The sequence below is a fragment of the Lithobates pipiens genome, unplaced genomic scaffold (assembly GCF_037356315.1).
Source record: "Lithobates pipiens isolate NorthernLeopardFrog02 unplaced genomic scaffold, aLitPip1_a1.2 Scaffold_18, whole genome shotgun sequence".
Taxonomy (NCBI): domain Eukaryota; kingdom Metazoa; phylum Chordata; class Amphibia; order Anura; family Ranidae; genus Lithobates; species Lithobates pipiens.
This window is the reverse complement of record NW_027507758.1, coordinates 639,132,666-639,159,113: the sequence shown is the minus strand read 5'-3', so window position 1 is coordinate 639,159,113 and position 26,448 is coordinate 639,132,666. Positions and strand designations below refer to the sequence as shown.

Here is a 26,448-nt window from a genome sequence, read left to right as displayed (position 1 = left end):
AAATGGTACAAAAGTTTATTAGTACATAACATATAACAGAAAAATCATTTGCAAATTAAAAACATAGGTAACAGTCCACGTGTATTATCAAGATAATGCTCCCCAAACGGGGAAGATCACAGTGGGATAGTTGATCACGGATAGCATCTCAACTAGTTTTGCGTATGTGACGGAACTGATCCCACACTCCGATTGAGTGCTTCCGTCTGTATAATGCTTCCTGAGTCTGAATATAGATATCAGATATTCCAACCACTCACAAGCACAAAACAAGACGAGACTTGCTTAGCTGCTAAACATGGACTCATTTATTAGAACCAAAATGCCAAGTATTTATAATACGGTAGAAGACTAAAACCTTACCTAATTAGCATGAGCTAATTATCTAAATCAACACTCAGACTAGTTGACTGAGGGATAAGACTTTTCGGCTCCTAGCTCAATAACAATTCAATAAACATTACCATAAACATAAACACAGGGTTAATTAGCACAAACAACAATGTGTGAATACTCAATACTCAGACTAGACTCATTTACACAACAGACAGGTGGCTGGAGTTCATGACATTAGCATCTAACAGTTTGTGTCCCAACAGGCAACACACATTATATATACATATATACAGCATTGAATCTGACTAGCACAGATTATAGTGGGGTTCTTATTCACCCTGTGCCCCTTAAAATCGAGGGCCCATAATCCGTCGGCAAGATTCTCGCATTCAGTCCTCTCAAAAAGCCTGTGTCCCGGCTAGGTCTGTCACAGCGTACTTTAGTCACTTCATCAGGAAAATTTTATCTGTAATTTGAATAGCACATAATCAATGACAATGAAATGAATCACATACAGGAAAAATAGCAATGTTTGAAACAATGCATCAATCAAGCAATATGCTGATGTTATATAGGTGCAGATGCAGGACTGCTCACCCAAGGCACAGAGCGTCACCAGTAAAAAGGGTCTCCCGCAATGACTGGGCATTTAGTCCTTTCCTGTTCACTCAGCCCATCACTTCTAACCTTAACCTCACCTATACCTCTTATATTGTTTCACACGTTTTCCACTTTTAATCAGTTATAATTTTAACGGTTTTATCTTCACAAGTTCCATTCACCCTTTTGACCACCGCCCTTCATTCCCCGCACCCTCACTGTTCACTTTAATCATCTCACTTGGATTTTTTCACAATCTCGGATCACCCCACTCACATCCCCCCCCCCCCACCTCACGTGTACTGTCACCTTAAATACATGGTTTGCCCATCTCATGCACTTTATTTCATCCATACTCCAGCCTATTGACGTGTTCTGCTGCATACACACGACTGGACTTTTCCGGCAGACTAGGTCCGATGGGATCAGTCCGTCGGACAATCCGATCGTGTGTGGGCTAGTCCGACCTTTTTAAAAAAATCAGACGGACCTAGAAATAGAACGTTTCAAATCTTTACGACGGACTAAAAATTGAGAAATCCGTTTGTCTGTATGCTGGTCCGATGGACCAAATGCAACGCCAGGGAAGCTATTGGCTACTGGATATTAGGATGTAGCGGCCACATCCTCTGCTGTGCGACCTTGACTTATTGGGCTTACCAGTTACCTTCTCACGGCTCGCTCTTCCACTTCTAGAGGTTCCCAAGGGTTGATACCCAACGACTTGAACACTGACACAGATGAAGTCCTCTTTAAAAGATTTTATTTTGCAGCAACAACTTCAATAACACAGTCTCTTAGGGAACAGAGGGCACGGGTGGAGAACTCAAGCATCTTGAACTGCGGGTCTAGCAAAGTCTCTATTTCCACCCAGAGAGTAGCCACTCACAGCTGGGTACTTCAAGGCTGAACAGATCTCTAGCCAGAGATTATGGCAGTCAGCACGTTGACTCAAAACTTGAACAATCAACTAAGGGTGAACAGGAACCTTTTTCCTCTGTACCTGGAACATTGCCCGTCTCCTCAATGGTACTGGAAAAGTGTGAATTTGTCAATGTCCTTCTCAACTCAGTAACCAGGCACTTCCCAGGATGCCACTTCTCGGCCCTCCGAAGAGTCCTCCCCCGGTCACTTCCACGAGCTGTGGTGTCCCTCCAAGCCGAGAGCACACCCGGACACCTCGAATCCTCCCTCAGTTACTGCGCCTCGGACCAGCAAGTTCCGTGACCCGGGAACAGACGGATCCCCACCCCAGACCAGGCAGGTCTATCAGGGGCCATCAACAGGAACATGTTGCGGGATGTCGAACAACCCGTGACCGGGACCCCTCAGGGGGCTACCCTGGTCTGGGAACCAGACCAGACCCCACAGGTCTCACAAACTCCTCCCCCCACCAACACGTGACCCACACCCCTTAAGTACCCCTTCCCAGATTCCTCAGCGGGCCCTGGCACTCCCACTGATTGGCTCAGAGAAGGCTGATACCTAAACATCCAACCAGACCTGGTTCTGGCCTGTCATGTGCACCTCACCGCTCACATGACCAGGCAGAACATCCGAACACAGCCTAGCCAGATTGGTGCCAAGACCCACCTACACAATTAACCCTCAGAACCCCTACTGTTCTGAGGCAAAAACTAAATTTACATGCGTGTGACATATTATCCAAAATGTCATCCGCTACATTGAACTTCCTTGTTTAGTTCCGTTTACGTCATCACGTTCAAAACGAACGGACTTTCGACCGGACTTAGTTCGTTCTTTTGTGGCCAAGTCCGTTCGCTCGGAAAGTCCGTTGGACCTCCGCCGAAAGTCCGTCGGGAAGACCGTCAGACCTGGTCCTTCGAAAAGTCCGGTAGTGTGTACGCGGCATAAGTCTCCCCCCAGTCATCGTGGGAGACCCTTTTTACTGGTGACACTCTGTGCCTTGTGTGTGCCGGCATTTGGGTGAGCAGTCCTGCATCTGCCCCCATATAACATCAGCATATTGCTTGATTGATACATTGTTTCAAATATTGCTATTTTTCCTGTGTGTGATTCATTTCATTGTCATTGATTATGTGCTAATCAAATCACAGATGATATTTTCCTAATGAAGCCGCTAAAAGTCCACAAACTAGTTGAGATGCTATCCGTGATCATCTATCCCCCTGTGATCTTCCCCGTTTGGGGAGCATTATCTTGGTGATACACATGGACTGTTACCTATGTTTTTAATTTGTATTTGATTTTTCTGTTATATGTTTTGTACCATTTTATACAATTGTTCATAGATGTGAATCTACCCTTATTGTATTGTAATGACATAGTCCATTTTCCCCTTCTTTCTCTTGGTGAGACCCGGCTGGGGACCAGGATTCTACCGACATTGTCCATTTTCCCCTTTTTTCTCTTGGTGAGACCCGGCTGGGGACCAGGCTCCTGACCCCTTTATTTCTAAATCTTTGGATGATGGTACAACCTTTCTTTTCTCACCTCTTTTACACATTGATACACTATTGATTATACAGGCCATTCGTATTTTTCCAATGTTTGTTACAATGAATGTTTTATTATATCTTTTCAGAGTGGAAACCTCGGGGATGATAATATTGATGTTAAAGAGGAGTATAAAGAGGAGGATGAGGATTATGGAGTGATGGAGGAGTTTTCAGAAGGACACAAGGATATGATGGAGCCACCGAATACCAGGAACCCACCAGAGAGATGTCCCCGTCCTCTGTATTCCCGGGATTCCACACAGGAAGATCACACCATCCCCCACTGTTACAAGGTTGGTGTGATGGAGCATCTAGGACATGGACTCATGGAGACAACAGGGTTGATTAGCTAAAGGCAAATATACTGTGCACTACAAGTGTAGTTGCACTAGATCTGAAGGAAAGCTCTGCTGATTTCTATCATCAAATCATGTGCAAACAAAAATGCCATTTCTTTTTCATACATCATGGGACACAGAGTCAGGCTAATATTCATTACCTACTGGGTTATACTTCATCGTTAGGTGAATGGACACTGCTAGACCAAAGGTCTTCAGACAGGAAGTGATCCCCTATATAACCCCTCCCATACAGGAAGTACTTTCATTTTTTTTTTACCAGTGTCTGCAAGGTGGATGGCACGGTTTGTTTGAGCTCTCTGAGCTCCAGGTCTCTAGTCCCACAAACGGTTCCAAAAATGAATCAAGGGATTGACCGATCGGATCCATTTGACACAGGCTTTTATGCTTAGATAAATGGTATCCGAGCCTCGCAAAGATCCTGCAAGGTTTTGGCTGTAACGTGGCCTCTGTGCGATGGACCCTGTGGAGTGGGAATCCTGGATGCTACAGCGCTAAGGCATTTCCTGCAGGGTGCTGTACAGGTCCAAGGGAGTGGACCCTAAACATGAAAGGGTACCCAGTCGTTGAAGATCCAAGTGACAGGAACCTGCCATGAAGGGTAAGGATTGGGCCCTTAGCTTCTAAGTGGCCCTGTGCCTGGACGGGTAAGTGAAACCCCTTTATTTTATTATTGAGGGGTGTCCCAGTGATTGTAACAATCAGTCAAGCTAGCTAAAGGCTGGACACCTGTGTGTGGTGACCATACGGGGGAGTTCTGGGCCAGCTGTGGATGTTCGCAAGGTGTACCATGCACTGTGGTGATTTGTCTCAATTACGGGCATCTGGATTTTATTCTGGGGGCTGCCAGGAGGAAGGGAAGTCTTTGCATCAATAATACTGTGGTGTCCCTTTTCCCTGGCTACTCTGCGACAGTCCGCAACCGTAGAGCCAGCTACCAGCGTGTCAAGCAGAAACTCCAGGAGCAGGATATCCAATACTCCGTGCTGTTTCCTGCCACCCTCCAGGTTGTCTACCAGGGGAAAGTCCAGTTCTTCCAATCCCCAAAGGATGCCCAGGCCTGGTGGGAATCTCTACCCCATCCTCGTAAACCAACTGCCTGATGAAGGTCCATGTGTTTTGCTGGACAGGCTAATACATGCTGACATCTCTAAATACGAAGAACTTAACGTCACTCCTATAATCAAGCAAATGATAGATAGTTTTCATACCTGGTCGTCATTGCCCCTTAATTTAATAGGTCGTATAAACATATTCAAAATGATTTTTGTACCAAAATGTCTCTATTGTTTGTGAGCTGCCCCAGTCTTTTTCACTAAAAAGTTTTTTTTGAGAAAATAGACTCCACTCTTTCCTCCTTTGTCTGAAATAGCTGCCAACCTCGTATAGCCAAGTCCTTCTTACAGGCAGCAAAGGACATGGGTGGCCCAACTTCCCAACTTACCTATGTTCATGCTTGGTTACATTCTGACCCACTGACTCCTGCCATGGCACTTTTATTGACCCTCTTTGAAACTCCTACCTCTCTACGGCATGAACTCCATAGATCAAAGAGATCGGGTGGTTCCAGATTCTCCCCTGTTGAGGTTAGTTTTATGGCCTGGAGGGAGGGGGGGGACTCTGACACACTCTTCTATGGGTATTTCACCACAGACTCCTCTGTGGTGGAACCCCAATCTCCCTGAGCTCCTCAGTCACCCAGACTCGACATGGTAGAGTCGATTTGGTATTACACACCTAACCCACATAGTTATGAATGAATGAATAATTTGTATAGCGCACAACGCAAACTGAATCGCCTCCAAGGTGCTGTGATGAGCTTTGTTGTCCAGCTTCTAGAAGAGGAAGGTCTTGAGTTTTTTTTTCCTGAAGACCTGGTGGTTTTCTTCGAAGCGGATGTTGGTTGGTAGAGCGTTCCAGAGCCGAGGTCCTTAGACAGGGAATCTCCGTTCCCCCTTTGATTTGTACCGGGATTTGGGAACGAGGAGGAGGTTTTGGTTAGATGATCGAAGACTGCGGTTGGGTGTGTAGTGTTTTATTTTCTCGAGTAGGTATTGAGGAGCGTCTCCATGCGTGCATTTGTGGGTGAGGCAGAGGGTCTGGAATGTGATCCGATTCTTTACGGTTAGCCAATGTAGGTTCCTCAGGAAAGGGGAGATTGATTCCCAGGGTTTTTTTTCTGTTATCAGCCTTGCCACCGTGGATAAGTTGTAAGCGCGCAAGTTGATATTGGGGTAATCCTATGTAAAGGGAGTTTGTGTAGTCAAGTCGTGAATTAATGACTGTTCCAACTACCACTGCTTTGTCCTTCTGTGGGATGAACGGGATGAGTCTGCGTAGCAGGCGGAACAGATGGTGAGAACCACTGACTACTGCTCCTATTTGGGCATCCATTGACATTTGCGAGTCAAAAGTGTCCCCGAGACTCTTGGCCTTGGTCTTTGGGGAGATGGTCTGCCCAAAGATGGTGGGTGGTGTCCAGGGGATCTTGGTTCGGGAATTATGGTTTGCCTGTAGGATAAAAAGCTCTGTTTTTGATTTGTTGCGTTTGAGGGAGTTGGTGGTCATCTAGTCTTCTATCAAAGTGAAGCAATTTTCTAGTTGCTGATGATGGTCTCTTTGTCCGGTGATACGGAAGTAAAGTTGCATGTCGTCAGCGTACGAGTGGAAGCAGAAGTCTCATAATCTGATGATTTTGAGGAGTGGGCGAGTGTATATGTTGAGGAACACTGGCGACAAGGGCGATCCTTGAGGGACTCCGCAAGCGACTGCCCGGGATTCAGAGGTGAATTCTCCTAGTTTCACTGTCTGTGAACGATTTCCTAGGAAGGATGTGATCCACTGAAGATCTGAGCCTGTGACTCCTGCTACTTCTGTGAGGCGGATGAGTAGAGTATTGTGGTCCACTGTATCAAACGCTACACTGAGGTCCAACAGTACCAGGAGACATGATTCTCTGTCATCTGCTGCTTCGAGGACATTGTCCCATATCTTGAGGAGAGCTGTTTCTGTTCCATGGCCCGGGCGGAAGCCTGATTGCAGCGGGTTCAGGAGTTTGTGTGTATTCAGGTGGTGTTGTATCTGTTGTACTACAGCTTTCTCCATGATCTTGGAGATGATGTTGAGGCTTGTTATTGGCCTACGGTTGTTTGGGTCCTGAGGGTCGAGGTTAGGTTTCTTTAGCAGGGGTTTGACGATGCCTTGTTTGAGGGCGCCCGGAACTATCCCTTCTTTAAACGACTGATTTATGAGGTACGTTATAGTGGGAGCCACGATGTCAGAACATTATTTCAGGAGTTTTGTGGGGATGATGTCAATTAGTGATGCACTGTCTCAAAGTTTTTTAATGATGTTTTTAGTGGTGTCCACGGTAATTGGGGTCAGAGAGAAAACTTTGGCGGTTGCAGGATGTTGGTGTAGATATCTTCTTTTTTCTTGTTTTTTTCTGATGAATTGTTCTCCTGATGGTTTTGATTTTGTCGATGAAAAAAATCTGATAACTCATTGCAGAAATCTTGAGTTTCGTTTGCTGGGGGCTCTAGGCATACCGGGTTCATCGATTGAGCGACTATTTTAAAAAGATCCCCAGTTAGAGAATACCTTATTATCCTTTGATGTACTCAGACTTAAATATGACCTGGGCAATAAATTCTTTTTCAAATATCTCTTACTCAGAAACGCCATTCGGGCACAGTTTGGATCTTTGACCATTGAGCTCACGGAATTGTTTATTGAAGATCTCCTGTCATTCCCGGAAATTGCCAAACTGGTGACGACCTTCTATGGTCGCCCAGCTGGTGGGAGCTAATGCTTTCTAGAACTCTCATTGCAAATGGCTATTGTCTATGCCTCAGCTTTCTGAAGAGGACTGGGAAGAAGCAACTGAGATATGTTTTCAGGACATAATTAGCATTGCTGACCTACTGATACAATTTAAGTTTATACACCACCCACATTATACCCCAGCTAGGCTGGTCCGGATGGGTCTGGGACAGGATATTGCATGTGCTAGATGTGATAAGATTGCTGCTGACTTTTTTCATATGTACTGGACCTGTCCCGGACTCTCAACCTTCTGGAAGGAATTGTTTGCTTTCTTCAACCATAAACGTCATCTACCGATACACCCCAGAGGTGGGACTTTTGGGAATACTCAACGACCATGTCCACCGTACCCACGCCAGGACTTTGCTACGTATACTGTTATTTTATGCACTTAAAAACCATCCTATTGCACTGGAAGGAGGTGGGCCCTTTTTCAGCCCACGCCTTCTTCCGCATTGTTCATGGGGTCCTTCCCAAATTCAAATTGATACACAAGAGTCGGGCTTGCCCTAAGAAATTCACCAAATCTGGCAACAGTGGCTTGATGTCTCGGAGGATGTCCTTTCTTCAGTTTTCCCAGTAGGCCCACTACTAATGTACTTCTAAATATTACTTTTTGGCAAGATGCCAAAATTGATAATCACATATTGCCTTATATGAAACATCCAATGCAAGGGGGGGTCCTAGACCTCTGCTGTCCTTACTTGATACACTCTCCTTATTATGTAAGTGGTTCTATTATGTGCATTTTACATATTTGTAATTACAGTCCTTCTTTTATTGTTTTGTATGTTACAAAATCAAAATAAACATCTTTTAAAAGAAAAAAATTGATGGCATGGCTATTGAAGCCAGGGTGTTAAAGGACCATGGCCTCTCGGGACCAGTGGTGTCTACTCAAGTGAATGCTAGAAAAGTCGTCACTAGGAAGATTTACCAGAAGGTCTGGAAGACTTGTATTGCTTGGTGTGAAGCCAGAAAATGGCATCCTCTCAAATATGTGATTTGGGAAAATTCTCTCTTTTCTACAGTCAGCTGTGGAAATCAGATTGCCTTTGAGTACCATCAGAGGTCAGGTTTCGGCCCTATCAGTATTCTTCCAAAGGCCTTTAGCCTCCCATTCACTGATCCGAACCTTTATGCAAGGGGCAACTCGCTTGCTTCCCCCCCTTAGGTCACCTATGTGTCCTTGGGACTTGAACTTGGTGCTGTCTGTGTTTCAGAAACAAACATTTGAACCTATTAAGGTCATTCCATTAGAATTGCTGTCAAGCAAGCTAGCCTTCCTTATGGCTATCACCTTGGCTAGAAGGGCGTCGGGGTTGGCGGCCCTTTCATGCAGGGAAGTGTACTTGATCCTTCACCATGACAAGGTCATGTTACGACCTGTTCCATCCTTTTTGTCAGAGGTGGTGTCGACCTTTATTTAAATCAGGACATTATTTTGCCTTTTTTCTCTCGGCCTCGTTCGGCGGAAGAGAGACGACTGCATTCTTTGGATGTTGTCTGGGCAGTCAAGGTTAATCTGTCTAGAACTGCGGAGATCTGAGGATCAGACTCTTTTCTTGATTTTACCAAAAGGACCCAAGAAGGGGCAGGCAGCTTCCAAAGCTTCCATTGCCAATTGGGTCCGTCTTGGTCATTCAGGCCTACGGTCTGAAACATAAAGCTCCTGCCTTTAGGACGAGAGCTCTTTCTACCAGGGGTGTAGGAACCTCCTGGGCTTTTTGCCATCAGGTATCTGTGGCTCAGATTTGTAAGGCTGTTGCCTGCTCTTCAGTGCATACGTTCACAAAATGTTATCAAGTGGATGTTCGAGCAGCCGAGGATTCGGCTTTCGGCTGCAGTGTACTGCGGGCTGGCGTATAAGTTCTGATGGCTATTGTTTGGCATAGTGTCTCCCTCCCCTCAAGGCTATTGTTCTGGGATGTCCCAGCAGATAATGAATATTAGCCTGGCTCTGTGTCCCATGATGTATGAAAAATAAAATAGGATTTTTACGTCATACTTGCTTGTAAAAGCCTTTTCTTTGAGTACATCATGGGGCACGGAGATCCCTCCCCTCTTTTTTGAGAATTTAGTGCTTGCTACAAAACTAAAGTATTTCCTGTATGGGAGGGGTTATATAGGGATCACTTCCTGTCTGAAGACCTTTGGTCTACCAGTGTCCATTCACCTAATGGTGAAGTATGACCCAGAAGGTAATGCATATTAGCCTGACTCTGTGTCCCATGATGTACTCAAAGAAAAGGATTTTACAGGTAAGTATGACGTATAAATCCTATTTTTTTTTTTTCCTTGCATGTGATTGAGTATTCTTTTGCAAAGTGAAGCTTTAACTCATTTACTAAACTCTGGAGCAAGTGCACTTTTACCTTTTTAGTAAATCAAGTGTGAATTATTTTTGGTGATGTCTCCATATTAAAGCTAATGTCGTTCAGATGTTATTGTTGATCTTTCTCGGTTTAGGTTGAAGATCTGATAGATATAAAAGTTGAGGTTAAAGCAGAAGAAGAAGAGATGTATGTGAGGGATGATCAGCAGTCTGCAGAGGTGGATAGAATAACGGTGACATCAAAGATCAGCACAGGTGGGTCCTTAACACGAAATACTCTTCAGTCTCAGGAGATGGGAGGCAGCGGTGTGGGACCTCTGCAACCTGTCTCATGTGAACATTTAGGGCACCACTGATTACTAAATACTAACATTATGAGTCCTGACCCTTACACTGTATAATTTATATTGTACATTACATACTCCTGACCCCTGCACTATATACTCTGTTGTATATTACATCATTCTGATACTATATAGTCCTATCTGCTGTATCTTATATGTTGTACATTACATAGTCCTGAATTCTTCTCTCCCCTCCCCCCACTGCTATATATACACATAATATGTAGTCTCTTTTGTTACACCCATTTCCTACCAGCTGGACATTATATATCTGATGATTTGATTGAAGCACAGACTGTTACATGTTGGCAATAATTAGTGATGGGCCAAATACCCCCCATTTTGGTTCACACCAAAACTCCCAAACAGGGAAACAGTTTGGCTTGAGCTGCAAAGTCCACTAAAATCAATGCGAACATGAAAATCAAAATTCCCCATTTTGAAGGCTTTTATGTATGTTATTGGCCATAAAAAAGCATATGGGAGTCTGAGCACTGCCCTGGGGGACATTTATCAATGCAATTTTTTTTAAAAACAATAATTTTTAAAGAGGCTGTGATTTTAATAAAGTAAAACAATAAAAATGAAAAATGTATTTAAATATAGTGCCTGGGGGGGTCCCCTTAGTCTGCCTGTAAAGTGGCACATCTGTACCATGTATAGAACCTGCTGCAGCAAAACTGATATCTCTAATGAAAAAAAAAAAGACATTTAAATAGATCTTTATGGCCTGAAAGCCATTGCCATCAATACAAAAGAAGGCGTGGAACCCCCCCCCCCCCCCCACATGCACGCTAAAGTAAAAAAAATCCATACCAGACCCTTATCTGAGTATGCATTCATACCAGGCCACATGCCCACAACATGTGGACAAGTTGATGGGGACAAGTGCCTTTTCCCCACAACCCTGGGCAGTGGTTGTGGGGGTCTACAGTAGGAGGTTTATTCGAATCTGGAAGACCCCTTTTACATAGGGCCCCATCCCCCATGTGAATGAGTAGGGGTACATTGTACCCCTACTCATTCACCAAAAAAAGTGTAAAAAAAAGTTTTTGACAATTCCTTTACTATTTTATTTTTTTTTTAATGTCCCCCGATGTAGATACATTGTCAATCAAGATGCCTGCCGCACTGCCAGACCAGAAAAAAATAAAAAGAAATGCTCTGCTCGTAAGGAAGACTGACTGCCGAATGCCTTCTCTGCCGGGTGACAGTTCTTAAATAGGTAAGGGGTGGGGCCACCTAGTGACGTCACCTGGTACCCCCACCCCCTAATGCACTGTGGCCCTGCCCCTTACCTATTTAAGAACTTTTAATTGGAGGAGCAGGCATTCAGCGGTCAGCCTTACTCGTGGTCTGGCGGCAGATGCAATTGATGATGGATCTACATTGGGGACATTGTTTTCTATTTTTTTTAATAAAGGAATTGTCTTAAACTGAGGGGGCCGGATCTTGGGGGCCTCTTGTTAAAGGGGTCTTCCAGATTCCCGATAAGCCCCTCTGCCCGCAGACACCCACAGCCACTGGTCAGGTTGTTAGGAAGAGACCCTTGTCCCAATCAACAAGGGGACAAGGTGCTTTGTGGTGGGGGGGCAGAGCCCCTCCTTCCCTAAAGCACCCCCCCCATGTTGAGGGCATGTGACCTGGTATGGTTTAGGAGGGGGGAAGATGAGTCAGCCTGCCAGGCTGCGTGTTTAGATAAGGGTCTGGTATGGATTTTAATTGGTGATTTTGGCATTCTTTGCAATGTTTTTTTTATTTGGGCAATTCTTTTTTTTTACATTCTGCCTGATGTGGGCGGAGTCCTGGTTTAGGGGAACCAATCAGCTCATGTCTAGTAATAATCTTTGTATTTGTATTTTAGTAGATGGACGGGAGATGAGGAAAACCTCAGAGGATTGTCTCACTTTGTCTCCAGACTGTAAAGTAGAAGATGAGGACATCACACAGTATAGTCCAGGAGAAAACCCGACTACCTCAAATGTCCATCCGGCACCACACAGTGTAGATGGACCATCGTATTCCTCTTATCCTGAGGAACCTCAGACTGTGAGGGACGGGGCCGTCCTTCCAACAGAAAAGAGCTTTTCCTGTACTGAGTGCGGGAAGTGTTTCCATTATAAATCCAAACTTAATAGGCATAAAAGATCTCACATGGGAGAGAAGTCATATTCCTGTCCTGAGTGTGGGAAGTGTTTTTCAGAGAAGTCCAGTCTTTACAAACATAACAGGTCTCACACAGGGGGTGAGCAATTTTCCTGCCCTGAGTGTGGGAAATGTTTTTCAAGGAAATGCAGTCTTTCCATACATCAGAGATTGCATGTGAATGGAAAACCATATTCCTGTACTGAGTGTGGGAAATGTTTTTCAGACAGGTCCAATCTTTTCACACATCAGAGGTCTCACACTGGGCAAAAGCCATATATCTGTCCTAAGTGCGGAAAATGTTTTTCAGTGAAGTCCCAACTTAACAGACATCAGAGATCTCACACGGGTGAGAAGCCGTATTCCTGTCCTGAGTGCGGGAAATGTTTTTCACAGAAGACCAATCTTTACACACATCAGAGATCTCACACAGGGCAGAAGCCATTTTCTTGTCCGAAGTGTGGAAAATGTTTTTCAGTGAAATCCAATCTTAACAGACATCAGAGATCTCACACAGGGGGAGAAGCCACTTTCCTGTCCTGAGTGAGGAAATTGTTCCTCACTGAAGTTCTGTCTTCCTGTACATCAGGTATCCCACACGTTTCCTGTTCTGAATGTGGGAAATGTTTTTCAGTGAAGTCCAGTCTTTACACACAGAGATCTCACACACAGGAGAAGCCGTATTCCTGTTCTGAGTGCGGGAAATGTTTTTCACAGAATTCTGCTCTTTCCAGACATCAGAGATCTCACACAGGGGAGAAGCCGCATTCCTGTCCTGAGTGAGGGAATTGCTCCTCACTGAAATCCTGTCTTTCTGTACATCAGGGATCCCACACAACCCTCGAGGTGTATTGGTGCCTTGAGTGTGGGAAATGTCTTCTATATGAATGTTGCTGGACATCACAGCTCTCATGTGGGGAAGAAGCACACCCTGATATACACCTCAGATATACTCCATGGCTGATCTTCATCATGGAAGAAACAGTTGATAAGGAGATCAGAGATCACCAAAGACATGGATGAAGTGTTGTACCGTGTTGGCCATTCATAGCAGTATAAAAATAAAAATGGAGCCATTACCTTTCATTGGCTGAGTACATTTTGTGGTGTGAGGTTTTGTAACCATTTAAAGGTCTATTTTTTTTAATTGACAAATGTTACATGCATTAATTCGGCCATTATAAATTTATATATTCAGTGATCAATTCCCCTAAAATATTATTTACATAAATAACCTCCAGCAGCTGGACTTCTCCCCCAGACAGGTAAGATAAAACAGAAATATATATTCCCAGCGCTATGATCCTCCAATGATAAATTATCTAATAATAATTAATCTCCTTTAGCAGTCATATATCCACCAACAAATTGTCTAATGCCGCGTACACACGACCGGACTTTTCGAAGGCGTTGGTCTGGTGGACAATCCGAAAGACTTTGCAGCTGAGGTCCGCCGGACTTTCAAACAGACTTGGCCTCACGCGATCACTCCAAAAGTCCGACAGATTCGAACATGATGACGTAGAATAAGAAAGTTCATAGCCAGTGGCCAATAGCTGCCCTAGCATCGGTTTTAGTCCATCCGACTAGCACACAGACGACCTGATTTTTCAACTTGACTCGAGTCCGTCCAAAAGATTTGAAGCAAGTTTTATTTCTAGGTCCGCCGGACTTTTGGGCAGAAAAAGTCTGCTGGAGCCCACACAATCGAACTGTCATACAGATTCCAGTCCACCGGACCGCCGAAAGGTCCGGTCGTGTGTACGCGGCATTAAGATTTGACCTCATGTTATATGGGTTTGGTAATCTAATAGTATGTATGGGGTCTTTTGTGTGGTATGTGGAATCTATTGCTGCGAACCTATATCATGCGTTCAAAGGAGCGGTCCATGCAAGTGAAACAGGCCATTGTAAGACTTAAAAAACGAAACAAATCCATCAGAGAGATAGCAGCAACGTTAGGATTGGCCAAATCAACAGGTTGGTACATTGTGAGGAAAGAAGAACGCACTGTTGAGCTCAGTAACATAAAAAGGCCTGGACATCCACGGTAGACAACAGTGGTGGATGATTGCAGGATGATTTCTATGGTAAAAAAGAGGGGGGTGGGCATATCATTGTCAAAGTCTACAATTAAGAGAGGACTTCACAAGAGCAAATACAGAGGGTTCACCACAAGGTGCAAACCATTCATAGGCCTGAAGAATAGAAAATCCAGATTAGACTTTGCCCAAAAAAGTTCTGGAAAAGCATTCTTTTGACAGATGAAACTAAGATTAATCTGTACCAGAATGACGGGAAGAAAAAAGTGTGGTGAAGGCATGGAACAGCTCATGTTTCAAAGCACACAATGTCATCTGTGGTCATATAGGGTGGAACTTGCAGTGTGATGGCATGGGCATGCATGACTTCCAGTGGCACTGGTTCATTGGTGTTTATTGATAAGACAAATGCAGCCGGATGAATTCTGCAGTGTTTAGAGATATACTGTCAGCCCAGATTCAGCCAAATGCAGCAAAGTTAATTGGACGACACTTCACAGTACAGATGGACAATGATCCAAAACACACTGCAAAAGCAACCCAGGAGCTTTTTGAAGGAAAAGAAGTGAAATATTCTGCAATGGCTGAGTCAATCCAATTGAGCATTTTACTCGCTGATGGCAAAACTAAAGGCAGAAAGATCCACAAACAGATAGCTGCAGGTAGAACCTGGCAAAGCATCAGAAAGGAGGAAAGCCAGTCTTTGGTGATTTCCATGGGTTCCAAACTTCAGGCAGTCATTGCCGGAAAAGGATTCTCAACAAAATATTACAAATGAACATTTTTTTTATCATTATATTAATTTGTCCAATTACATTTGAGTCCCTGAAAATGGGGGGGACTGTGTATGTAAATGGTTGCAGTGTACTTGATATTTATGTTCAACCCCTTGAATTAAAGCTGAAAGTCTGCACTTCAAATTTTTTAGTTTTCATTTTATTCTGGTGGCAAACAGAGCCAAAAGTATGAAAATTGCACCTGTTTCTAAAATATATTTGGACCAAAGTATATCTATCTGCATACATACACAGACACACAAGTGCTTCCACACTTCTCTTACAAGCAGATCTGCTCAGTAGATCTCATCCATCTCCCCGCTGGAACAGTGAATGGAGTGCAGTCACTTAGCATGCTATAGCAAAAAGTAGGTGTGGCAGAGGGAAGGGGGGGGGTTAACTTTCACTGTCATGACCAAAATGCAGAAGGGGGAATGATGGGTTAAATATCACTACCATTGCAGGTGGGGAGTCAGTGGCAGTTAAAGTTAACCTCATCCCTACCTGCATTGGTGGTCATGGCAGTGAGAGGTAACTCCCTTCCCCAACTCCTGCATTAGTGGTAATGGCAGTAAAAAGTAAACCCACACTCCTCCACCAATGGTAATGGCAATGAATGTTAACCCTTTCCTCAGTCAAAGTCCTCTCCCCCATTGTAATCCCGAACAGTACAGGCACCCACTCACCTCTCTCCTAGCTGGGACTTTGCTTGTACTGGGGCAGAAATAACTGCAATCTTCCTTCCTGCACAGGCTCCTGGTACATGGAGAGGTTTCCAGTGCTCACCACTCACTGCTGCTCTACTTGTTGGGTGCTACATCACTCCTTTCTGTGCTGGTACGTGGAGAGGGTTCCAGCACACACCACTCACTGCTGCTCTACTTGTTGGGTGCTACATCACTCCTTTCTGTGCTGGTACGTGGAGAGGGTTCCAGCACCCACCACTCACTGCTGCTCTACTTGTTGGGTACTACATCACTCCTTTTTGTGCTGGTACGTGGAGAGGGTTCCAGCACCCACCACTCACTGCTGCTCTACTTGTTGGGTGCTACATCACTCCTTTCTGTGCTGGTACGTGGAGAGGGTTCCAGCACTCACCACTCACTGCTGCTCTACTTGTTAGGTGCTACATCACTCCTTTCTGTGCTGGTACGTGGAGAGGGTTCCAGCGCCCACCACTCACTGCTGCTCTACTTGTTGGGTGCTACATCACTCCTTTCTGTGCTGGTACGTGGAGAGGGTTCTAGCGCCCACCACTCACTGCTTCTCTACTTGTTGGGTGCTACATCACTCCTTTCTGTGCTGGTACGTGGAGAGGGTTCCAGCGCCCACCACTTACTGCTGCTCTACTTGTTGGGTACTACATCACTCCTTTCTGTGCTGGTACGTAGAGAGGGTTCCAGCACCCACCACTCACTGCTGCTCTACTTGTTGGGTGCTACATCACTCCTTTCTGTGCTGGTACGTGGAGAGGGTTCCAGCACCCACCACTCACTGCTGCTCTACTTGTTGGGTGCTACATCACTCCTTTCTGTGCTGGTACGTGGAGAGGGTTCTAGCACCCACCACTCACTGCTGCTCTACTTGTTGGGTGCTACATCACTCCTTTCTGTGCTGGTACGTGGAGAGGGTTCCAGCACCCACCACTCACTGCTGCTCTACTTGTTAGGTGCTACATCACTCCTTTCTGTGCTGGTACGTGGAGAGGGTTCCAGCACCCACCACTCACTGCTGCTCTACTTGTTGGGTACTACATCACTCCTTTCTGTGCTGGTACGTGGAGAGGGTTCCAGCACCCACCACTCACTGCTGCTCTACTTGTTGGGTACTACATCACTCCTTTCTGTGCTGGTACGTGGAGAGGGTTCCAGCACCCACCACTCACTGCTGCTCTACTTGTTGGGTACTACATCACTCCTTTCTGTGCTGGTACGTGGAGAGGGTTCCAGCACCCACCACTCACTGCTGCTCTACTTGTTAGGTGCTACATCACTCCTTTCTATGTTGGGTGCTGGAATACAGGGAGAGTTCTGGAACCCAACACCCCGCTGCCACTCTGCATGTTGGGCACCATACAGTATTGCAGCTATCCCCAGGGCTCCAAGTCTGAACAGAGCAATCATTCCATCATTGCCAACATTTTAACCACTTGGAGCCCCGGACCATTTGGCTGGCAAAAGACCAGACCACTTTTTGCGATTCGGCACTGCGTCGCTTTAACTGACGAGCGACGTGGCTCCCAAACATGATTGACGTCCTTTTTTCTCCACAAATAGAGCTTTCTTTTGGTGGTATTTGATCACCTCTGTGATTTTTATTTTTTGTGCTATAAACAAAAATGCAACAATTTTGAAAAAAAAAACCCATTATTTTTTACTTTTTGCTATAATAAATATCCCCAAAAAATCTATAAAAAAATGTTTTCCTCAGTTTAGGCCAATACGTATTCTATATATTTTGGAAAAAAAAATGCAATACGCATTTATTGATTGGTTTGCACAAAAGTTATAGCGTCTACAAAATAGGGGATAGTTATATGGCATTTTTCATTTTTTTTTTTACTAGTAATTGCAACGATCAGCGTTTTTTTTTTTTTTTTTTTTTTTTTATCGTGACTGCGACATTATGGCAGACAGATTGGACACTTTTGGCTCTGTTTTGACACCATTCAAATTTATACAGCGATCAGTGCGATTAAACACAGACCGGTAACTGTTAACGGCTCTTCCCTCCTCAAACACTGTTTCCAGTGTGAGGAGAGAAGAGGCAGGAGCAGTGAGTAACAGATCTGTGTTTGCCCCCCCATTGTCCTCTGTCAACCTATAAAGTGCACCTGTCACATAAGAGACTGCCAATAGTGACCGCCAGCAGTGCACCCGTCACCCATCAGTGACCGTGGCCTATCAGCCATCAGTGACCGTCAGCGGTGCACCCGTCACCCACCAGTGACTGTGTCCTGTCACCCATCAGTGACCATGGCCTGTCACCCATCTGTGACCATCACCCGTCACTGTCCGTGGCCTGTCACCCATCATTGACCATCGCATGTCACCCATCAGTGACCATCGCTCGTCACACCACCATCACCTATCAGTGAACATCACCTGCCACCCATCACACAGCCTTTCAGTGACCATCACCTGCCACCCGTCACACAGCCCACCAGTGACCGTCACCTGCCACCCGCCTTACAGCCATCAGTGTCATGTACAAAAGATTATATGCCAGTGAGGAAGCGTTCCAGATCCTCTCCATGACTGATGAGAGCAGTGGGGAGTTCTCATCAGATTCCAATTCTGATTCCGAATCAAATTCGGCATTTGAACCGATTGAGGGTAGTGAATCGGCAAATGATTCAGATGAAGAATTGGTCCCTCTTAAAGGGCACGGTGCTCTGGAAACCAGACAGCTGCCAGTAACCAGGATTATATTCCCAGGCCCAGTACCAGCGCTGCTGCCAGCGATAGGCCCCGGCAAGAAATGCCCAGTACTAGTGCTGCCGCTGGCGATAGGCCCTGTGAACAAATGTCCAGGCCCAGTACCAGTGCTGCCACATCACGCCTGAGTACCAACGCAGCAAATTCAAATCCTCCAACTACTGGAGTGTCATGTCTCCCAAGAACCAGGGCCTCTACCTATATGCCAGATGGTCTTGCCAACTCAACATGGCTGCCTTCCGACTCGGGATCACCAATTATTCCCCCTTTCACAGCACAGCCAGGTGTGCAGGCCAACACCCAAAATTTCACAGAGATCGATTGCTTTTATCTGTTTTTGCCCGACACTTTGCTGCAATTCATTGTGGACCAGACCAATTTATATGCCCAGCAGTATGTTGCCAACAACCCCAATCATCATATGCCCGTCTGTTTGAGTGGACAGATCTGAATTTGGAGGAGTTCAAATTGTTATTCAAAAAAAAGGACATGCCTATTGGTCCACCAACCCCATCCACCGACAACGCCCAGTGCCCTCCCTGCAATCATCCAAATTACGAGTTATATAAAATTCGCCCACTCATAAATTTCTTTTCCTAATGATTTGCAGTACTCTATGTCCCCGATCACTATATATGTGTAGATTAGTCCCTGGTACAATTTTCAGGTCGGCTAGGAATAAAGCAATACATTCCTAGCAAAAGGGCCAAATACGGAGTCAAATTTTACAACTTCTGTGAGAGAGTCACGGGATATCTGTATGCATTCTGCATATATGAAGGAAGAGATTCCCAGCTCCAGCCCCCTGAGTGCCCGGCCTACATGGCACAACTGGAAAAATTGTACGGGACCTTGAATACCCACTTCTGAACAACAATATCACATATAACTTGACAACTTCTACACCAGCCTGCCCCTTTTCAAACACTTATACATAACAAAAACCTGGGCCTGCAGAACCTCCAGAAAGAATAGGAAGGTCTTTCCACAATCTCTAGTGAACAAAAAGCTGCGAAAGGGGGGAAAATTGCAACATTGAGATGCAACGAAATGCTGGCCTTGAAGTGGAAGGATAAAAGGGACGTGCACATAATGTCCACCATCCATGATGACACTAAAATTGAGGTTCAAAGAAGACGAGGTCCCATTGAAAAGCAAACGTGTCCAACATTATAATCTCTACATGGGGGGTAGATTTCAATGATCAAATTATTCAGCCCTATTTGTCAATAAGGAGGTACAATTTCTTGTACAAGATGGTAGCAATTTATCTGATCTATTTGGCCATTTATAATTCCTACGTAGTCTACACCAAATCCACAGAAAGCCTAGCCCCCTTCCTAAAATTAATAGAAGAAGTTGACACGTCCCTTATCTATCAACAAAGGCCCCCCCCCGAAGACCTTCGCTCTGATGCTGTTAGCTGACTTCATAAGCGCCACTTCCCGTACAACATTCCACCATCTGAAGCAGGCCGAAGATGGAAAACAAAATGTTGCACGTGCAGCAAAAGAGGATTTCGAGGCGATACCAGTTACCATTGTCCCCAGTGTCCCTCCCAACCTGGCCTTTGCATTGAATGATTCCAACTTTATCATACATCTGCAAAATATTAGCCCTAGTGATGGCCGAACAGTTCGCCCGGCGGTCGTGTCGCGGCGAATTTCGGCTGTTCGCGGTCCGCCCGTTCGGCGGACTATTGGTGCCGTTCGCCCGGCGGACTTCCGTGTTTTTACTGTGTAAAAGAACTTTGACCTGATGACACATACATCATGGGGTACAGGACAGCCAATTGAGACATTACAGCACATGGACACTTGGACATTCCCCCTAACTTATAAATACACCCGATCCGGCGGCCATTTTACATTCTTTCTTCTGTCACTATAGGGAGAGGTTGCTGTGTGGAGCAGGGAGATATAAATCGCTAGCTATTTGGTACACAAAAGTTCTTTTCAGGACTGGTATAGGTGTTAGGTGTATATAGGTTTGCTGTGCTACTGATTGTTGCAGCAGCCTGAGTGTCTTTTGTCAGTTTAGAGAAAGGGACAGGACACTGTGTGCTGCAGGGAGAGTCAGTTTAATCATTAGCTGTTACTATCAGGTCCACAAAAGTGCTATTCCAGTAACCAGTTATTGTTCCAGCAGCCTTTGTTTTTCCAGTTTATATAGGGACAGGCAGGAAGCAGTGTGTCAGGCAGTGAGGGTCAGTTTAATCAGTAGCTGTTACTATTAGTTCCACAAAGGTTCTTTTCAGGACTGGTATCAGTGGTATGGTAATAGGCTTGTACACGTATAATATTCTTTCTTCCAAATATAGAAAGAATATTATACTTGACTGCTGCCCTTCTGCTGCAGTCTGCTAATCATTCACAACTCACTTGTTACACAAAGCTCTTTACCAGGACTGGTAACTTGGTCTGTCTAGGGTGCTACAGTACATAGGGTTGAGTGAGGTACAGTCTGCTATTCTATAAGGACTGGTATCGGTCCACAATACATAGGGTTGAGGTGCACTACTGCTGACCGCTGCCCTATACTGCAGCAGTCCTTCATCGGTATAGGGACTGAGAGTTTTGTCACAGGGTCATTTAAAAAATGACAGGCAGAGGAAGAGGCAGGCCCTTCCGCAGGGGTGCTATACAGGGGTGGGTCATATTTCTACTGGGGCTGCTTATTATGAGGGGCTCCCACCATCCCTGTGCTATGCTGACATCCTCCTGGGGCTGCTTATTATGAGGGGCTCCCACCATCCCTGTGCTATGCTGACATCCTCCTGGGGCTGATTATTATGAGGGGCTCACACCATCCCTGTGCTATGCTGACATCCTCCTGGGGCTGATTATTATGAGGGGCTCACACCATTCCTGTGCTATGCTGACATCCTCCTGTGGCTGATTATTGTGAGGGGCTCACACCATCCCTGTGCTATGCTGACATCCTCCTGGGGCTGATTATTGTGAGGGGCTCACACCATCCCTGTGCTATGCTGACATCCTCCTGGGGCTGCTTATTATGAGGGGCTCACACCATCCCTGTGCTATGCTGACATCCTCCTGTGGCTGATTATTGTGAGGGGCTCACACCATCCCTGTGCTATGCTGACATCCTCCTGGGGCTGCTTATTATGAGGGGCTCACACCATCCCTGTGCTATGCTGACATCCTCCTGGGGCTGCTTATTATGAGGGGCTCACACCATCCCTGTGCTATGCTGACATCCTCCTGGGGCTGCTTATTATGAGGGGCTCACACCATCCCTGTGCTATGCTGACTCCCTCCTGGGGCTGCTTACGGTGCTGCTTTCAGTGCTGTATATCACGGTGCTGATGTCAGTGCTCTCTGTCACGGTGCTGCTTTCAGTGCTGTATATCACGGTGCTGATGTCAGTGCTCTCTGTCACGGTGCTGCTGTCAGTGCTGTATATCACGGTGCTGATGTCAGTGCTCTCTGTCACGGTGCTGCTGTCAGTGCTGTATATCACGGTGCTGGTGTGAGTGCTTTATGTCACGCTGCTGATGTCAGTGCTCTCTATCACGGTGCTGCTGTCAGATGACTCTATCACGGTGCAGGTGTCATTGCTGTATGTAACGCTGCTGGTGATCATCTCCTGCACCCTCTTCTTTGCCTACCCTGGTCCCTGACCTTCCCTCTCCTCCATTGCATTCATGCGCTCCACAGTCCTGAATTGTCAGAACAATTTCCCATATAAAAAAAGAATGCTTGTAGTTTTCGATCCAGGATTCACTCATACATGTGTTATGTCATTGGTCATGTGGTGGGACTATGTTTGCACAGCTAATAATTATTTTGTGGCTGCAAATTTGACCTATAGGTTTGCGAAGTTCACCTCCCATTGAAGTCAATGGGGCCCGCCGCAAACGTTCCGGTTCGCGAACTATCGGCCGCGTTCGCAGTCCGCGTTCACGAAACGACCCGTCGGAATTTTGTCCATCACTAATTAGCCCATACTTTTAACCATGTCCCTATTTTCATCATCTGTGCTGACCATTTTCCATGCTTCCCCAAATAACCATGCCACTGCCTTCCACGTGAACTGACCCTGGCCTGTTTTGTGACTATGCCTCTGCCTACCATTTGGACTTCTTCCACGTGAACTGATCCTGGCCCGTTTTGTGACTATGCCTCTGCCTACCGATTTGGACTGCTTCCACGTGAACCGACCCTGGCCTGTTTTGTGACTATGCCTCTGCCTACCATTTGGTCTAGGATGGAAAAGGACCTGGGGGTCATAGTAGGCTCAGCTCAGCAATGCCAAGCTGCTGCTAACAAAGCAAACAGAATATTGGCATTAAAAAGGGGATCAACTCCAGAGATAAAACGATAATTCTCCCGCTCTACAAGACTGTCTACAAGACTGACAATGACTGTCTTCTAGGCACCAGTCCTCAGGAAGGATGTACTGGAAATGGAGCGAGTACAAAGAAGGGCAACAAAGCTGATAAAGGGTCTGGAGGATATTAGTTAAGAGGAAAGGTTGCAAGCACTGAACTTATTCTCTCTGGAGAAGAGACGCTTGAGAGGGGATATGATTTCAGTATACAAATACCGTACCGGTGACCCCACAATAGGAATAAAAAATTTTCGCAAAAGGGAGTTTAACAAAACTCGTGGCCACTCATTAAAATTGTAAGAAAAGAGGTTTAACCATAGAGGGTTCTTTACTGTAAGGCCGCGTACACACGGGCGGACTGTTCGCCCAACTTTGTTCGTCAAACAATCCGACAAACAGTCCGCTCAAAATTTGCATGAACGGACTTGACCACACACGATGAACGAACAGTCCGCTGAAAGCGTGCGCGATGACGTGAACGGCACGTACAACGACGGGACGAGAAATTCGACGTCCAATACACCGCAATGCAACCTTCGCCGTGTAAATCCTTTCTGAGCATGCGCGAAACTTAGTTTGTCGAACAAGCCTACACACGAGCGGACTGTCCGCTGAAACCAAGTTTCAGCGGACTGTCTTACGGGAATTCCGAAAAACTTTGTTCGTCAGACTGTCCGCTGAAACTGTCCGCTGAAGCCCACACACGAGCGGACTGTCCGCTGAAACACTGTTCAGCGGACAAAGTTGGGCGAACAGTCCGCCCGTGTGTACGCGGCCTTAGAGCGGCAAGGATGTGGAATTCCCTTCCACAGGCGGTGGTCTCAGCGGGGGGCATTGATAGTTTCAAGAAACTTTTAGATAAGCACCAGAACGACCACAACATACAGGGATATACAATGTAATACTGATATATAATCACACACATAGGTTGGACTTGATGGACTTGTGTCGTTTTTCAACCTCATCTACTATGTAACCATGACTGCTTCCACGTGAACTGACCCTGGCCTGTTTTATGGACTATGCTTTTGCCTACCACTTGGACTGATCTGTTGCCCTGCTACTGTAGTACACAGGGGTATCACTCCAGAATTGTTTTTCCGGATGGAGAAAACTATTTTTTTGTTTTCTCTGAGTTTCATAATTTCTGGATTAGGGTCTGGAGTCCGGGGGCTTCATAGAGATTTGGGTGGGCAAAGCCTCTACCCCTGTGCCCCTGTGCACAGGTTTTACCTGATTGCGGCCCTCAGCCTGCTGCTGACTTTCTGCCATCATGCCTCTGCCTGCCGCATGAACAGATCACATCTCTGCCTGCTACCAGGGCTATGCAAATAATTAGCTGTAGCAAGAGGCAGTATGTTTATGAAGGGCTGGAGAGCGGTACAATAATGAATGTCTGCAGGTAACAGTGTACCAGGACCAATATTTTGGCTGTGCTGACTTTCTCTGCCTGGACAATTTCTATGGACAAATGCTTTGGTTGTGCTGATGATATCCTTGTGCTGACTATAGACAATATTTCAGTCAAAAATGATAGGTTGCCTGGAAATGATATATGTAATTTATGCTTGTAGAACGCCTGAAGGTGTTACTTCAGTTTTGGGGCTGTGTAACAGTCTCACACATTTGGTTGTTGTGCTTTTAAGGACATTTTCCCGCACAATGAATGAATGAATGAATGAAATACTTATATAGCGCACAATGCGAACTGAATCGCCTCTAGGCGCTGTGGCGAGCTTTGATCATCTGCTAAAAGAGGAAGGTCTTGAGTTTTTTCCTAAAAGCCAGGTGATTTTCTTCCAGGCGGATGTTGATTGGTAGAGCATTCCATAGCCGATATTTATTAAGTAATTTTTAACGAAGATATTTTTAAGATACAGAATCAGTCTATATGACACAGTCTATATATGTGAAACTTATTCACGGAGACGAGTGATCATACAAAATAGCTACATTTATTGGTTGACAGAAAACAAATATTTACATGAAATATTAAAATACAGATTACATTACTTGATCATTTTGACAATTACTGGAAACACCCTCCAACTGGGCGTAGTAGTACCTTGGACACAATTATCACCATTATCACTTCTCGGTAGAATCAATAACCTTTTGATAATTGACAATTAAACAGAATGTCTGTATTTCACACATCCAACCGTTACTATACTGCAGGTAAGTAAGTGGTTAACAATGTGAAATAAATTAGACATTTGTTTGTCAATAAAATTGGCATCTATGCAAAAAGAAATGTATGAAAAATTTAATTTAGAGAAAAATCTAAAAGGCGGTTATTGATTCGGGAGAAGTATTTCAATAATAGAATATTCAAAAACATCAATATTTAAGAGAACATAAAATAGATGATAAACATATATTTACCCATTTCCAATATGGCTATTAGTGTGGAGTATTAGTTACCAGGAATTTTAAGATGGCTGCCGTGGCTTCAACATTCCAAGGAGCAGGGATCTTCATGAATGTAAAATGTGTATTCATGCATGTCTTCCAGTGTCCCTTCTCAGGGGGGGTCCCTAAGCTTCCCCCTGACTCTCTCCCCCCAGCTCTCCTCCGAGCTTCCTCTCTCTTCTTTCATCTTTCTAGTTTCTTAAATATCCTCTTCAACAAAAGGATTATAAAATTATACTAAGTTCTGCCCAGAGGGTATGTGTTCCCCCCTCATTGGCCGGCAGACTTAATGGTTAGCTTTCCCGGGAGTCTCGTGATTTTAAGGTAATAGCACCTTCCACCACCAGGTGTCTCACCTATGTTTGGCGTTTTATTTCTTTAAGTGAATATTTTTCTAATTCTGTAATATGTGTTCGTTATTTATATGTTCTAACGAATATATTCGAGTGTTCAAGAATTATGGCATAATGTAGAATACTCTTTAACATAAATTTCAATAATCACTTGCATAAATTGTTGATATATATGTATATCAATGTATATCTGTTAATCTTTAGTCCGTTTAGAAAGGACACAGGTTAGATATATCACAAACAATATCACATACAATTATTATCTATATGGATCCATGTATAATTTGGGTATCCAATCAATATTTGTTTATCTAAACATAGGTTAAATTCTTATACAATTATAATCATGATTATATGTTTTTCATAATACTAATTTGTTGCTAAAACACTTCTACTTATAATCACACTTTCATATATAATTCTTTATGACAAAGTTCTTTAGATACTAAATTTATAATCTCAGTTGTGACCTATGTATAAATTGAATGGCTTAGAAAAATATAGATGATACTGGTAGATGAATCTTACAGCCTGTTTTGGGATGAACTCTGAGCTTCCAATAAATGATTAAATGGGTTAGCTGTGTCCTTCAATATGTTTTTGGATGAGGCGTCAGCTATTTGCACGGTTGTATATTGTCCAAATAGTCTT

The 26,448-nt window shown here is 44.8% G+C and overlaps 1 protein-coding gene across 12 annotated transcripts in view; it reads left to right on the top strand.

Annotated features, from left to right (window-relative positions):
* Positions 1-26,448, top strand: part of LOC143989534 (uncharacterized) — a 382,054-nt gene that overhangs the window by 279,778 nt on the left and 75,828 nt on the right. The gene's annotated exons all lie outside the window — the stretch shown is intronic.